This window comes from Delphinus delphis, chromosome 6 (assembly GCF_949987515.2).
Source record: "Delphinus delphis chromosome 6, mDelDel1.2, whole genome shotgun sequence".
NCBI classification, from domain to species: domain Eukaryota; kingdom Metazoa; phylum Chordata; class Mammalia; order Artiodactyla; family Delphinidae; genus Delphinus; species Delphinus delphis.
The window spans coordinates 83,620,401-83,637,947 of NC_082688.1; the positions used below are offsets into that span (position 1 = coordinate 83,620,401).

At 36.6% G+C, this 17,547-nt stretch overlaps 1 non-coding gene across 1 annotated transcript; it reads left to right on the forward strand.

Moving 5' to 3' along the window:
• The first annotated feature begins 16,957 nt into the window (after window positions 1–16,957).
• LOC132427745 (U6 spliceosomal RNA) lies at window positions 16,958–17,060 on the forward strand. Its single transcript, XR_009519959.1, has one exon. It is a non-coding gene; the product is annotated as a U6 spliceosomal RNA (small nuclear RNA).
• Window positions 17,061–17,547: the final 487 nt, after the last annotated feature.

The following is a 17,547-nucleotide window of genomic DNA, read 5'->3' on the forward strand; positions in this document are numbered from 1 at the left end:
AACGAACCCAAAACAATTAAGAAAATGGGACTAGGAACATACATATCGATAATTACCTTAAATGTAAATGGACTAAATGCTCCCAGCAAAAGACAGCTGAATGGATACAAAAACTGAATTAGCTGAATGGATACAAAAACAAGACCCATATATTTGCTGTCTACAAGAGACCCACTTCAGACCTAGAGACACATACAGACTGAAAGTAAGGAAATGGAAAAAGATATTTCATGTAAATGGAAACCAAAGGAAAGCTGAGGTAGCAATTCTCATATCAGACAAAATAGACTTTAGGGCTTCCCTGGTGGCGCAGTGGTTGAGAGTCCGCCTGCCGATGCAGGGGACACGGGTTCGTGCCCCGGTTCGGGAAGATCCCACATGCCGCGGAGCGGCTGGGTCCGTGAGCCATGGCCGCTGCGCCTGCGCGTCCGGAGCCTGTGCTCCACAACGCGAGAGGCCACAACAGTGAGAGGCCCGCGTACCGCAAAAAAAAAAAAAAAAAAAAAAATAGACTTTAAAGAATATTAGAAGAGACAAAGAAGGACACTACATAATGATCAAGGGATTGATCCAAGAAGATATAACAATTGTAAATATTTATGCACCCAACATAGGAGCACCTCAATACATAAGGCAAACACTAACAGCCATAAAAGGGGAAATCGACGGTAACACATTCATAGTAGGGGACTTTAACAACCCACTTTCACCAATGGACAGATCATCCAAAATGATAATAAATAAGGAAACACAAGCTTTAAATGATACATTAAACAAGATGGACTTAATTGATATTTATAGGACATTCCATCCAAAAACAACAGAATACACATTTTTCTCAAATGCTTATGGAACATTCTCCAGGATAGATCATATCATGGGCCACAAATCAAGCCTTGGTAAATTTAAGAAAATTGAAATTGTATCAAGTATCTTTTCTGACCACAACGCCATGAGACTAGATATCAATTACAGGAAAAGATCTGTAAAAAATACAAACACATGGAGGCTAAACAATACACTACTTAATAACGAAGTGATCACTGAAGAAATCAAAGAGGAAATTAAAAAATACCTAAAAACAAATGACAATGGAGACACGACGACCCAAAATCTATGGTATGCAACAAAAGCAGTTCTAAGAGGGAAGTTTATAGCAATACAATTCTACCTTAAGAAACAGGAAACATCTCGAATAAACAACCTAACATTGCACCTAAAGTAATTAGAGAAAGAAAAACAAAAAAAAACCCAAAGTTAGCAGAAGAAGAGAAATCATAAAAATCAGATCAGAAATAAATGAAAAAGAAATGAAGGAAAGAATAGCAAACATCAATAAAACTAAAAGCTGCTTCTTTGAGAAGATAAACAAAATTAATAAACCATTAGCCAGACTCATCAAGAAAAAAAGGGAGAACACTCAAATCAATAGAATTAGAAATGAAAAAGGAGAAGTAACAACTGACACTGCAGAAATACAAAAGATCATGAGGGATTACTACAAGCAACTCTATGCCAATAAAATGGACAACCTGGAAGAAATGCACAAATTCTTAGAAATGCACAACCTGCCGAGACTGAACCAGGAAGAAATAGACAATATGAACAGACCAATCACAAGCACTGAAATTGAAACTGTGATTAAAAATCTTCCAAGAAACAAAAGCACAGGACCAGATGGCTTCACAGGCGAATTCTATCAAACATTTAGAGGAGAGCTAACACCTATTCTTCTCAAACTCTTCCAAAATATAGCAGAGGGAGGAACACTCCCAAACTGATTCTAAGAGGCCAACATCACCTTGACACCAAAAGCAGACAAGGATGTCACAAAGAAAGAAAACTACAGGCCAATATCACTGATGAACATAGATGCAAAAATCCTCAACAAAATACTAGCAAACAGAATCCAACAGCACATTAAACGGATCATACACCATGATCAAGTGGGGTTTATTCCAGGAATGCAGGGATTCTTTAATATATGCAAATCAATCAATGTGATACACCATATTAACAAATTGAAGGAGAAAAACCATATGATCATCTCAATAGATGCAGAGAAAGCTTTCGACAAAATTCAACACCCATTTATGATAAAAACCCTGTGGAAAGTAAGCATATAGGGAACTTTCCTCAACATAATAAAGGCCATATATGACAAACCCACAGCCGACATCGTCCTCAATGGTGAAAATCTGAACGCATTTCCACTAAGATCAGGAACAAGACAAGGTTGCCCACTCTCACCACTCTTATTCAACATAGTTTGGGAAGTTTTAGCCACAGCAATCAGAGAAGAAAAGGAAATAAAAGGAATCCAAATCAGTAAGGAAGAAGTAAAAATGTCACTGTTTGCAGATGACATGATACTCTACATAGAGAATCCTAAAGATGCTACCAGAAAACTACTAGAGCTAATCAATGAATTTGGTAAAGTAGCAGGATACAAAATTAATGCACAGAAATCTCTGGCATTCCTATACACTAACGATGAAAAATCTGAAATTGAAATCAAGAAAACACTCCCCTTTACCGTTGCAACTAAAAGAATAAAATATCTAGGAATAAACCTACCTAGGAGACAAAAGACCTGTATGCAGAAAATTATAAGACACTGATGAAAGGTATTAAAGATGATACAAATAGATGAAGAGATATACCATGTTCTTGGATTGGAAGACTCAACATTGTAAAAATGACTCTACTACCCAAAGCCATCTACAGATTCAATGCAATCCCTATCAAACTACCACTGGTATTTTTCACAGAACTGGAACAAAAAAATTTCACTATTTGTATGGAAACACAAAAGACCCCGAATAGCCAAAGCAATCTTGAGAACGAAAAACGGAGCTGGAGGAATCAGGCTCCCTGACTTCAGAGTATACTACAAAGCTACAGTAATCAAGAAAGTATGGTACTGGCACAAAAACAGAAAGATAGATCAATGGAACAGGATAGAAAGCCCAGAGATAAACTGACGTGCATATGGTCACCTTATCTTTGATAAAGGAGGCAGGAATGTACAGTGGAGAAAGGACAGCCTCTTCAATAAGTGGTGCTGGGAAAACTGGACAGATACATGTAAAAGTATGAGATTAGATCACTCCCTAACACCATACACAAAAATAAGGTCAAAATGGATTAAAGAACTAAATGTAAGGCCAGAATCTATCAAACTTTTAGAGGAAAACATAGGCAGAACACTCTATGACATAAATCACAGCAAGGTCCGTTTTGACCCACCTCCTAGAGAAATGTAAATAAAAACAAATATAAACAAATGGGACCTAATGAAACTTCAAAGCTTTTGCACAGCAATGAAACCATAAACAAGACCAAAAGACAACCCTCAGAATGGGAGAAAATATTTGTAAATGAAGCAACTGACAAAGGATTAATCTCCAAAATTTATAAGCAGCTCATGCAGCTCAGTATCAAAAAAACAAACAACCCAATCCAAAAATGGGCAGAAGACCTAAATAGACATTTCTCCAAAGAAAATATACAGGCTGCCAACAAACACATGAAAGAATGCTCAACATCATTAATCATTAGAGAAATGCAAATCAAAACTACAATGAGATATCATCTCACACCAGTCAGAATGGCCATCAACAAAAAATCTAGAAACAATAAATGCTGGAGAGGGTGTGGAGAAAAGGGAACCCTCTTATACTGTTGGTGGGAATGTAAATTGATACAGCCACTGTGGAGAACAGTATGGAGGTTCCTTAAAAAACTACAAATAGAACTACCATATGACCCAGCAATCCCACTACTGGGCATATACCCTGAGAAAACCATAATTCAAAAAGAGTCATGTACCAAAATGTTCATTGCAGCTCTATTTACAATAGCCCAGAGATGGAAACAACCTAAGTGTCCATCATCGGATGAATGGATAAAGAAGATGTGGCACACATATACAATGGAATATTACTCAGCCATAAAAAGAAGTGAAATTGAGCTATTTGTAATGAGGTGGATAGACCTAGAGTCTGTCATACAGAGTGAAGTAAGTCAGGAAGAGAGAGACAAATACCATATGCTAACACATATTTATGGAATTTAAGGGGAAAAAAATGTCATGAAGAACCTACCGTTAAAACAGGAATAAAGACACAGACCTACTAGAGAATGGACTTGAGGATATGGGGAGGGGGAAGGGTAAGCTGTGGCAAAGCGAGAGAGAGGCATGGACATCTATACACTATCAAATGTAAGGTAGATAGCTAGTGGGAAGCAGCCGCATAGCACAGGGAGATCAGCTCTGTGCTTTGTGACCGCCTGGAGGGGTGGGATAGGGAGGGTGGGAGGGAGGGAGATGCAAGAGGGAAGAGATATGGGAACACATGTGTATGTATAACTGATTCACTTTGTTATAAAACAGAAACTAACACACCATTGTAAAGCAATTATACTCCAATAAAGATGTAAAAAATAATAACAATAAAAAGGCTCAATCTCCAAAATATACAAGGAGCTCATGCAGCTCAATATCAAAAAAACAAACAACCCAATCCAAAATGGGCAGAAGAACTAAATAGACATTTCTCCAAAGAAGATATACAGATTGTGAACAAACACATGAAAGGTTAGCATTTTGAAGTACTAACAAATGTGTCCTCAACTATTCCCTGTGTTTCACTGAATTATTACCCCTAGGACCTTTTCTCAGCCCAAGGGCTAGAAAAGAGACACCTATTATCTTACGAAGGAATGTTTCCAATAATGGATTGCAAGCCATTAATGGATCACAAAATCAATTAAGTAGGTGTCAACCAATATATTTTAAACAAAACATAGAATAGAAAACATCAGATTGTCTCATACATAAAAAGGTAAACATTGTGTCACAATTATATATGGGAAAAACAGAAACTGAAATGTGATGTCAAAATTATTAAAAATTGTATATGTATGGCTGATTAAATTTGTTATAAAGCAGAAACTAACACACCATTGTAGAGCAATTATACTCCAATAAAGATGTTAAAAAAAAAGAAATTATTAAAAATTTTTGAGAGCCACTGCCTTAAAGGAAGTTTATTTTAATAGAAACAGAGGAATCAAATATTTGGCTCTAGTTCAATACTGGACCCTTCTACAAATTGTAATTAGCACTTTACTTTCTGCATCATTCTGAGACCATAACTACACATAATGTAAAATAGACATTATTTAAAAATGAAAAAGACCACAGCAAATTATATGCTAAACAGTGAATTACTGAAGTCATTTCCATTAAAATCAGGACCAAGATAGGAATGTATACTATGACCACTACTTCTCAATAAAGTTTAGAAACATTTAGCTAATGCACAAAAGCAAAATAAACAGAATATGAAAAAGAAGATAAATATCTGTCTTTCCTTATAGATGACATTATTATATTCCTGGAGAACTTAAGATTTAATAAGACACAGAATTAGTTTGGTAAAGAGGCTAATTATAAAATAAATATATATAAAATAACATCTTTTATCCAGATTCACGATAACCAATCAGAAATGTAAGTGAAAAAAATTCTAAGTTGTGATCAGAACTGTATAATATATAGGAAGAAGTATTTTTTTAAATATAAATTTATTTAGTTAGTTATTTTTGGCTGTGTTGGGTCTTTGTTGCTGCACGCGGGCTTTCTCTAGCTGAGGTGAGCAGGGGCTACTCTTCGTTGTGGTGCGCGGGCTTCTCATTGCTGTGGCTTCTCTTGTTGCGGAGCCTGGGCTCTAGGCGCACGGGCTTCAGTAGCTGTGGCACGTGGGCTTCTGTAGTTGTGGCACATGGGCTCAGTAGTTGTGGCTCGTGGTCTCTAGAGTGCAGGCCTCAGTAGTTGTGGTGCACGGGCTTAGTTGCTCCACGGCATGTGGGATCTTCCCAGACCAGGGCTCAAACCCTTGTCACCTTCACTGGCAGGCGGATTCTTAACCACTGCACCACCAGGGAAGTTCCAGGAACAAGTATGTTTCTTTAAGCTATAGTATGTAAGTGAAAAGGCAAGCCACCGAGTAGGAAAAGCTATTTACAAAGCAAATATCCAACAAAAGAGAAAACCTTATATCCAGAATATATAAAAAATTCTTTCAAATCAATAAGAAAAAGACAGACAATCCAGTTTTTTTTAAAGCAAAAGATTTAAACCAGACACTTAATGAAAGAGGCTATCCCAAATCAATAAGCATATGAAAGATACTCAGCATCATTAGTCCCGATGAGATACACTATGTACTCATCAGAATGGCTATCTTTTTAATAACTGACAATGCTAAGTTGGCAAGAATGGAAACAAATGGAACTCTCACAGTGCTGGCAGTAGTGTCAGTTGGTACTGGTACTTTGGGAAAAGTCTGGGATTCTCTGTGAGAGGTGAACATATGCATACATACATATTCCTGGCATATACTTGATGAAAATGTGTACATAAGTGTACCAACAGACATGTATAAGCATGCTTTTGGTATCATTCATAGTAGCCCAGACTAGAAACAACCCCCCAAATGTCCATCAAGAGTAGAATGGAGGGGTAGAAATGTAAAATGATGCAGCCACTGTGGAAAATGGTATGGTGATTCCTCAAAAAATTAAACATAGAATTATCTCAAGGTCCAGCAATTCCACTTCTGGATATATACTCAAAAGAATAGAAAGCAGAAATTTGAGTGGATATAGGTACACCCATGTTCCCATGAACAATATTCACAATAGCCAAAGTGTGGAAGCAAGCCAAGGGTCCGTTAATAGATGAATGGATAAACAAGATGCTGTATATCTATACAAGAGAATATTATTCAGCCTTAAAAGGAAGGAAAGTCTGATACATACTACAACATATATGAACCTTGAAAACATTATGCTAAGTGAAATAAGCCAGACACAAAAGGACAACTATTATATGATTCCACTTATATGAAGTCCCTATAGTAGTCAAACTCACAGAGGCAGAAAGTAGAACGGTGGTTGGCAGGGGCTGGGGAAAGGGGGACTGGGGAATTATTGTTTAATGGGTATGGAGTTTCAGTTTGGGATGATGAAAATTTCTGGAGATAGATGGTGGTGATGGTTGCACAACAGTATAAATGTGCTTAATGCCACTGAACTGTATACTTTAAAATGGTTTAAATGGTAAATTTTATGCTATGTATATTTTACCACAATAAAAAATTTTAAGAGTAAAATTGATAAATAGTGATATATTCATAGAGTGAAAGACAGCCTCTTCAATAAATGGTGTTGGGAAAACTGAACAGCTACATGCAAAAGAATCAAACTGGATTACTCTCTCACACCATACACAAAAATAAATTCAAAATGGATCAAAGACTTAATTGTAAGACCTGAACCATAAAACTTCTAGAAGAAACCATAGGGAGTATGCTCTTTGACATCAGTCTTAGTAATATTTTTTTGACTATGTCTCCTCAATCAAGGAAAACAAAAGCAAAGTAAACAAATGGGACTACATCAAACTAAAAAGCTTTTGCACAGTGAAGGAAGCTATCAACAACAACAAGGCCCCCTACTGAATGGGAGAAGATATTTGCAAACAATATATCCAATAAAGGGTTAATATCCAAAATATACAAAGAACTCATTCAACTCAACATCAAAAAAACAAACAACCCAATTAAAAATGGGCAGTGGATCTGAAGAGACATTTTTTCAAAGAAGACATACAGATGGCTAACAGGCACAGGAAAAGATGCTCAACATCACTAATCATCAGGGAAATGCAAATCAAAACGACAATGAGCTATCATCTCACACCTGTCAGAATGGCTATCATCAAAAAGACAACAAATAACAAATGTTGGCAAGGATGTGGAGAAAAGGGAAACGTCGTGCACTGTTGGTGGAAATTAAATTGGTACAGCCACTAAGGAAAACAGTATGGAGATCGCTCAAATAATTAAAAATATAACTACTATATGATCCAGCAATTCCACTTCTAGGTATTTACCCAAAGAAATCAAAAACATTAATTAAAAAAGATACGTGCACCCCTAAGTTCATTGCAGCATTATTTACAATAGCCAAGGTATGGAAGCTACTTAAGTGCCCATCAATAGGTGAATGGCTAAAGAAGATGTGGTATATGTATACAATGGAATATTACTCAGCCATAAAAAAGAATGAAATCTTGCCATTGTGATAACATGGATGGACCTAGAAGATATTATGCTAAATGAGTAAGTCAGACAGAGAAAAACAAATACTGTATGATTTCACTTATATGCGGAATCTAAAAAACAAATGAACAAAGGTAAAAAAACAGAAACAGAGTTACAGATACAGAGAACAAACAGGTGGTTGTCAGAGGGGAGAGGGGTGAGGGGAGGAAAGAAATAGTTGTGGGAGACTAATAGGTACAAAGTTCCAGTTGCAAAATAAGTGGGTCATGGGTATGAAATGTACAGTGTGGGAAATATAGTCAATAACTAAGTAATATCCTAGTATGGAGACATACCGTAGCTAGACTTATCATGGTGATCATTTTGAAATATATAGAAATATCCAACTACTATGTTGTGTAACAGGAACTAACATAGGGTTGTAGGTCAATTATACTTCAAAAACAAACTCATAGAAAAAGATCAGATTTGCGGTTACCAGAGGCAGGGGGTGGGGGAGAGGGAATTGGATGAAGGCAGTCAAAGGTACAAATTTCCTGTTATCAGGTAAATAAGTATTAAAGATGTAATATACTGGCTTCCCTGGTGGCGCAGTGGTTGAGAGTCCGCCTGCTGATGCAGTGGACACGGGTTCGTGCCCCGGTCCGGGAAGATCCCACATGCCGCGGAGCGGCTGGGCCCATGAGCCATGGCCGCTGAGCCTGTGCGTCCGGAGCCTGTGCTCCGCAACGGGAGAGGCCACACCAGTGAGAGGCCTGCGTATCACCAAAAAAAAAAAAGTAATATACAACATCATAAATATATTTAACACTTCTGTATGTTATATATGAAAGAGAATAAAACCTAAGAGTTCTGCTCACAAGAAAAAATTTGTTTTCTATTTCTTTAATTTTGTGTCTGTACAAGATGATGCATGTTCACCGAACTTATTGTGATAATCATTTCATAATGTATGTAAATCAAATCCTTATGCTGTACACCTTAAACAAACAGTGCTGTATGTCAATTATATTTCAGTAAAACTGAAAAGAAAGAGAGAGAGGGAGGGGGGAGGGAAGGAGGGAAGGAGAGGGGAGGGAAGGAGGGAGGGAAAGAGGGAGAGAGGGAGGGAGGGAGGGAGGAAGGGAAGAATGAAGGAATGAAAGAAGGAAGGGAGAAAGAAAGCAATCCCACAAGAAAAAATAAATATAAACAAAATTTTAAGAGTAAAATGGATAAATTGGATATATTCTATATAATGTAATAATATATAACAATGAAAATGAAGAAACTACTGCTGCACAATACACAGATTTAAAATTTTTGTTATCCAATAGCTTAAAATGTACATGTGTGTATTTGAATATGTATATAAAGTAAACAATGAAAAAATAAATGCAAAGGGACAATTTTACATCCTTAGGACTTTAGAGAACACATTTCTAGCAGTTTTAGAATTGCATTATGTTCCAGCTTTAACCATGAAGCTTTCTGAAAACTGAAGCCAAGAAAATTTCAAATGATCAAGGCAGATGTTTTTATAAATTTTCTTCTAATATTTTTTAAAATTTAATAAACAAGAAGGAAAAATATCAGACTATTTTTTTCATACTGGGCCCTGGCATCCCTTCCCTAAACTGCATTGTCAGTTGGCTTCCTGCACCATTCTGAGGTTGTAACTACATGGAAAGCAATCTGGCTAGGAGCTGAAATAGACAAGGCAGAAAATGATCACTTCCAAGGTGTGAGGTTTGGAGGAGGGACAGAGTCAGGAATGGCCATTGGAGAAGTGTCCCGAAGAGACTGCAATTTTTTCTTGACTGTTTCTGATGCAGAAACAATAATAGATTATTTCAAAAGAACTACATTTGCATCCAGTTATTCAACAGTCCTTACAAGGAGAGAAAATGCCTGCACAGTTAGCCAAGTGTGATGCACAAGCACTCACCCTCATCCCTTAAGATCTGAGAGGACACTGACAGCATTCTGGTGACAATGAGGGGGACTGAGACCAACCCCTGTCCCTAGCCAGGTGAACCAAGCTTGACTAGCCCTCCACTGCTTCAATGTCAATAAATAGGAAAAAGCAGCACGGAGCCTAGGAAGCAACGTAGCGTGACTGGAGAAAATGGAAACAGTAAACTCAGGTTGCAGAAGAGAAACACACTTTTTTTAAGAGCTAAAATCCATTATATTTATTTTTTAAAAAGAATGAGAAACACTCAAATTAAGCTGCAAAGTTATTCCCAAAACTCGTAGCCCTATACTACTCTGCTTTTAAAAAATTTTTTTATTTCCTTAAAAAATGAAATACATAAGGGTGGTATGTTAAATAGTGTTCCCCCAAAACTCACGTCCCCCCAGGACCTCAGAACTGGTCACTTTGGAAATAGGATCTTGGCAGATGTAATTAGTTAAATTAAGATGAAGTCATACTGGATTAGGGTGGGCCTTATAGGAAGGCCTTATAGCGTGGTGTCCTTAAAGGAAAAAGAGACACATAGAGACCCACACAGGGAAGAAGGCCATATGAAGATGAGGGCAGAGATTGGAGGGATACACCTACAAGCCAAGGATAGCTGGGAGCCACTAGAAGCTAAGACGAGGCAAGGAAGGCTTCTTCCCTAGAGCCATCAGAAGAAACCTGGCCCTGTTGACACCTTGATTTAGTTGCCAGAACTAAATTTCAGACAACAGAGAATAAACTTCTGTTGTTTTAAGATGCCTCCTTTGTGGCAATTTGTTATAGTAGCCCTGGGAAACTAATACTGTGAGATATACAAAAGGGTGTATATATATGTAAATGGACAGTTCATAATCAATAACAATAAAATAAACACCCATTTATCCACAATCTAACTTAAGAAAGAAAAGTTACTGGTAATTTTGAAACCCCTAGAGCTCCCCTCCCAACTCACAGCCCCCACTCCTTGTCTCTACTATCTGGATTTTGTATTAAGCTTTTTTCCTTTTAATTGTAATTTATTTATACATACATATGGATAAATCCCCAAACAATATATTGTTTAGTTTTGCTTGTTTTGAGCTTTTATGTAAATTGAGTTATACTTTACATATTGTTCTTTATGTGTTTTTTACACAGTATTTTGTTTTGAAAGTAATTCATGATGATGTGTAATATTGCCTGTACAATATATTTTTTCATTTTACAACTAATCACACTATTGCCCAATATTTTTCCATTATAAACAATAGTACCATGAGCATTCTTTATATGTCTCCTAATACACATGTGCACTGTTAGGGAATATAGTGACCTGAATTGGAATAGGCTTAGACTTGAAACAGAGTTTCTACCTAATAGAAGAATTGCTGAATTATAGGGTATGTTTATGTTCAACTTTATGAAAATTATATTTTTTAAATAATAATAATAGTATTAAAAGGAACTTTTTAGATATCGAATCACAGACTTGAAACAAGACAGAAAAGATGAGATAAAAATCAGTTAATCCAAAATCTGACAAAGATAGAGAAAAAAAACACAGACCAATCTCACTTAGGAATATAGATGTGAAAATTATAAATAAAATATAAGCAATTCAAATCTAAAAGTCCAAAGTAATAATATATCATTACCAAGTTGACTTTACTCCATGAATGCAAGCATGATTAAATGTTAAGAAAAAAATGCATATAATTTATAAAATTAGTCAAAGCATGAAAGTATATGATCATTTCAATCAGTATTGAAAAGATACTTGATAATATTCAGAATCTATTTTTCTTTTTAACAAACGCCCTTATGAATCAACACTAGAAAAATAGATTCTTAACATGATGAAAAATATCCACAGTAGCTAAATTAGGAACAAGAATAGATTACTTGCTTTCACATCCATTATTCAAACTGGAATTTCTAATCTATGTATTAAGAAAGAGAAAGTGAGTTATAAATATTATAAAAGAGACAAAAATTAGAAAGGAGAAAAATTATTTGGAGATGATATGATTTGGAGATGATTTTTCACCTAGATAACAAAAGACTAAAAATCTAGTATTGTAAAATTACCATTGAAAAATTTCAACAAAAAGGAGACAGATATACATACCACTTGTCCATGTGTACAGCAAAGACAATTTGCCCAATATCCCCTTTGTGATGCTCACTCTTGTATATAACTTTATTAGATGGAATAGGGGATGGAATTTTCTAACATTCATATCATTATCTCTTTGCTTTTCTCTCTTATTTTTTTTCCTGTCAGAGCAGACAGCTGAATTCATGTACATCAAATGCATATGTATTCTAACACCATTATAAATAAAACCTTGATATCCAATTATACCCGTTTGCAGATTCTGCTTTTGCTTCATGCCAAGCTTGATGTAAAATTCAAACCGCTACAAATCCCACTTCCCAGCAAATAATCCTCTAGCACCACAAATATTATTGAAAAAAACTAGAATTTGCTAGGATGTTGACATTGGGAGAAGTTGAAGGACAGAGGTATATGGGAACCCTCTGTACTTTGCACTCAATTTTTCTGTGATCCTAAAACTAAATTTTATGAATTAAGAGAATAGAATTTGCTAACCATGTAGCCAAATTGAAAAGTTGACACCACATAGCACACGTTATTTCCATCAGACAATTCCTCCCTAAGAAGTTCTTGCCAATTGTACCAACATGGGCAGTCAGGACCCCAGCTCTTGGCCCCAGAATTAAAAGGCCCAATTCTGACTTCTTCCAGCTGAATACACACCTATGATTTGGGGTCAGTGAGGTCAAGGAACTGTGCTCTCCAGAGCCCACATTCTAGACTTTCCTTTTGTCCCTCACCTACTCTCTTTTTAAAGCTTCTTTTTCATTTTCATGAAACCGAAATGTCAGCCACATGATCATTTCTATCCTTCACAACTATTACAGTCTTTTTGCAGTAAAACCAAGCCCTTCATACAAACAAAAGTTAATATCAACTGCTGAGACGCTAGAATATTCTTCACCTCATTTACATTTTTCCTACATATCAGCATTAATTTGTTAGAAATATTAAGGAAATATTTTCCTTTCACACAGCAACCAAGACAAAATAACTGAAAGTAAAATCAAAACTAAATGCACAGGATTCATACGAAAAGAATTACAAAACTTTACTGAGGTACCTGAAAGGTACAAAAAGTGGAAAGATATACTGTAGCCCAGATTAAAAGATTTTATATTGTAAATATGACAATTATCCAGAAATTAACATCTAACGGAATGAAACTCTAATCAAATTCACAACTGGATTTTAAATTTGAAACAATAAAAATAAATAGAATAATAAAGTACTTATATTATCTCATAGAGCAGAAGGCCCCAGAAGAAGAGAATAAAATCCAAAAACCATCTAGGAAAATATCAATAGAATGAACTCAGAAAAATTGAGAATTTCTGAATGGCAAAAAAAAAAAGGCTATGAAAAGAATTTTTTAAGTGAAAAGATAAATGATAATCTAAAATAAATTTACAACATACAAATCAGAAAAAAAGTTGATATATTGGAAGAGGTGTTTTTAATAAAATAAGGCCAGTAAAACATGAAGTATTATCCAGGAAAGTATTCTCGAGGATTCAGGAATTACACATTCTCAGACACCATCAGTAGGTGTAAATCTGAATAACTTTTTAAAAGTACACATAGAGCTTCCCTGGTGGCGCAGTGGCTGAGAGTCCGCCTGCCGATGCAGGGGATGCGGGTTCGTGCCCTGGTCCGGGAAGATCCCACATGCCGCGGAGCAGCTGGGCCCGTAAGCCATGGCCACTGAGCCTGTGCGTCCGGAGCCTGTGCTCAGCAACGGGAGAGGCCACAACAGTGAGAGGCCCGCGTACCGCAAAAAAAAAAAAAAAAAAAAAAAAAAACACATAAAATGCACAATAATATTTGGGTTATTGGTCCTTCTTTCAGGACCAGTGGCCTATTGGGACCAATGTAGTTAGTCCAAGGTAATAGTTATACAAAATAGTATAATTATCCGAGCAAAAGAATTACTGTATTGACTTTTACAAACAGTGAAAAATTAGAGAAGACTTGAATTTCCATCATTTTTAGGATTAATAAATAAAGTATGGCACACCCATGCGATGGACTGTTGTGCAGCCATGAAAAACGATGATGCAGTTTCCAGCAATGCAGCAACAGGAGTGGCAGCAGTCCTCCAAGATGCCCAGGAGGCAGAGCAATTCATCCCAAGGGGCAGCAAAGAAAATCCGAGGGATGAGTGAAATGGTACACCAAACTGTATCTGCAAACGTTGAAACTAAGCTACAAAAAGGCAACAGGGAAGAATCAGTCTTCATAGTGGAAACCAAAAAATGTGAAAAAGGAGCAAAAGGAACAGGCCGAAGTGGGTCAGGAAGACACTAAAGAAGATGTAACTGCAGAAAACGGAACAAAGAGGAGAGTCCACCCTGTGGTGAAGCAGAAGCAAAAGAAGCCAGGTTTGATGATGAATATCCTATTCCAAATCTTGTCCGTGGTCTCCATTCTCCCCTTACTGTTCAGCTGTCTTGTAAAGGCATGTTTTTTAGACACCTTAAAAATAATTACGATTTTTTTTTTACCTATTTAGATAAGTGTAAATGCTTTTTCTTAAAAGGTAAAATCAGGTGCTGTTGTTTATTTTTCTGCACAACGTGGAATTCAAGGAATATTGAATTAAGGAAATCTTTGACATCTTGTGCTCCAACTTACCATTCCATAGGCTGGGGGTAGGGAGGATTATATCCTTTAACAGGAAGCATAATTAAATGCAATTCACAGTCGTAATCACGCATTTAGCGTGTCTCAAACATTTCATTGCTGATCTTCGATACTTCATGCTGCTCTTTGGTAGAATAGTTTTCTAAGCAAACTGCTCCCTGATCTCGGTGCTCTTGGTCAGACTTGAGTGCCATCTGTGACATCTTTGGTAGCAGTAGCCCAGTTTATCCTGCAACTTTAATCATACACTGTGAAAGATTGGACTTTTTTTTTAATATAAATTTATTTATTTATATTTATTTTTGGCTGCATTGGGTCTTCGTTGCTGCACGTGGGCTTTCCCTAGTTTCAGTGAGCGGGGGCTACTCTTGGTTGTGGTGTGCTGGCTTCTCATTGCAGTGGCTTCTCTTGTTGTGGAGCACGGGCTCTAGGCATGCGGACTTCAGTAGTTGTGGCACATGGGCTCAGTAGTTGTGGCTCGCGGATTCTAGAGCGCAGGCTGAGTAATTGTGGCACACGGGCTTAGTTGCTCCGCGGCATGTGGGATCTTCCCAGACCAGGGCTCAAACCCGTGTCCCCTTCATTGGCAGGCGGATTCTTAACCACTGAGCCACCAGGGAAGCCCTGGACTTTTTTTACTATGTTGTAAGTATGTTATTAAATCATGAATTAGTGGGATTTTAACCTAACAATTTATCAATATTTTATCATATGAGTACTTTATATCCTCTTTCAAAGGACAATTTGCCTCCAAATTTTAACTGAAGTGATTGGGTAACTTTTTGGAAAAGGACCGCAACCACTTTTTTAAGATTTTTTAGGACTTGCATAAAAATTGTGTATAGATTATTCATGTCTGTGAACAGACCAGACGCTAAACCAATAAAATCTCAATTATAAGAAAAGCAATGGTGTGTATCTATTATATTTCATTGACTCTTAGACCTACATTTTTCACATAGGTTCTGCTATCCTCCTAACTGCTTGGTCATGCATGAACTCCAGCAAAGATTTTATATAGTTGTCATTTCAAATTGAGTTATGCACTTCATTGGTACTACGCATGTTGAGTTTAGTTATTTAAAATGTCTTTCAAAAGATTTCACCATAACCAGCATTGAAACAAAATCATATAATGTATGCAGAAAGATATGGAAACAGAAAAGCAGAGTACAAATGTAATATTACTGAAGCAAATAATCTTCATTAGAAGAATGACCATAATTTCATATTTTCTGGGGAAGAAACAACCAGTGCTTGATGGGACCCAAGAAAGAAGATACCCAAAGTGACTAAAGATAAGAAAATGCAAAGAGATTGCCTTCACACACCGTACAATCCAGCTTGAAGGGTGGAGAAACTGGCAAACTTCAGAATAGATGAAGGAAATTTCAAAGCATCAAGAAGCTGGTTGTATCAGACAGACAAAGACAAATACTCTATGCTGTCATTTATAGGTGGAATCTAAAACAAACAAACACAGAACAGACTCATGGATTCAGAAAACAAATTGATGGTTGCCAGAGATGGGGATGGAGGGTGGGTAAAATGAGGGAAGGGGGTCCAAAGGTACGATCTTCCAGTTATAAGATGAGTAAGTCCTGGGATGTAATGCACAGAATGGTGACTATAGTTAATAATATCATATTGTACACTTGAAAGTTGCTGAGAGAGTAGATCTTAAAAGTTCTCATCACAAGAAAAAAATGTGCTATGTGTGGTGATGGATGCTAACTAGACTTATTGTGGTGATTATTTTGCAGTATACAAATACTGAATCATTATGTTGTACACCCAAAACTAATATAATGTTTATGTCAATTATATCTCAATTTTTAAAAAAAGAAGCTGCTTATGACACAGGACTGTCCTATCAACAGTGTTAGGCTATAGTTTAGTTCGCAGCTCTTGCTTGCTTTCTTCCTTTTTCTCGCCCCCTCTTCTTCCTTCTTTCTCCCTCCCTTCCTTCCTTCCTTCCTTTCTCTCTCTCTCTCTCCTCTCTCTCTCTCTCTCTCTCTCTCTCTCTCTTTCTCTGTAGTACCTAAAACAATGGGACACTAACAATCAATGATGTCTTATAGTCAAATGAAATGTAGTTCTTTGTTAACAAGAAAATGTATCTCTGATACACTTTAAGTGTTCATTTTAGGAGCACATAAACTAAGACTAGAATCATACAGAGTTAGCATGGCACCTGGGTAAGGATAACATACAACCTGATGAAGTGTTCCACATTTTTTCTTTTTCTTAATCTGGGTGTTTATTTGTGAACATTCATCCATCTGTACATTTCTGTTTTGTGCATATTTTTCTAAGTGTGCCATGCTTTAATGTGTTTTCTTAAAATATCAGTATATAACAGAGTTTGCAGAGCATGGATCCCATTTTTGTCATGATGGAGGTATACGTGACTTCTCACATTGGTGCACATATTTCTGTATGTTGGCACAGAATCCAAATGTCAACAGGAATTATGGAAAGACAGGTGACTTTTACTTTCTTCTTCATGCTTTTCTGTGTCTGAATATTTTTTACAGTGAGCATGTATTTCTTTCACAATGAGAAGAAAAAGACAGAAAGACCTAGTCCCATTTTTAAAACACACATACTTAAAAAAAACCTGCGTATTCGTTAAACAGCAATTCCACTTCACAGAATTCGTGTACAGAAATAACTAAGGACGTGCACAACAATTTAGCTGTAAGAATGCTCATCACATTTCATAT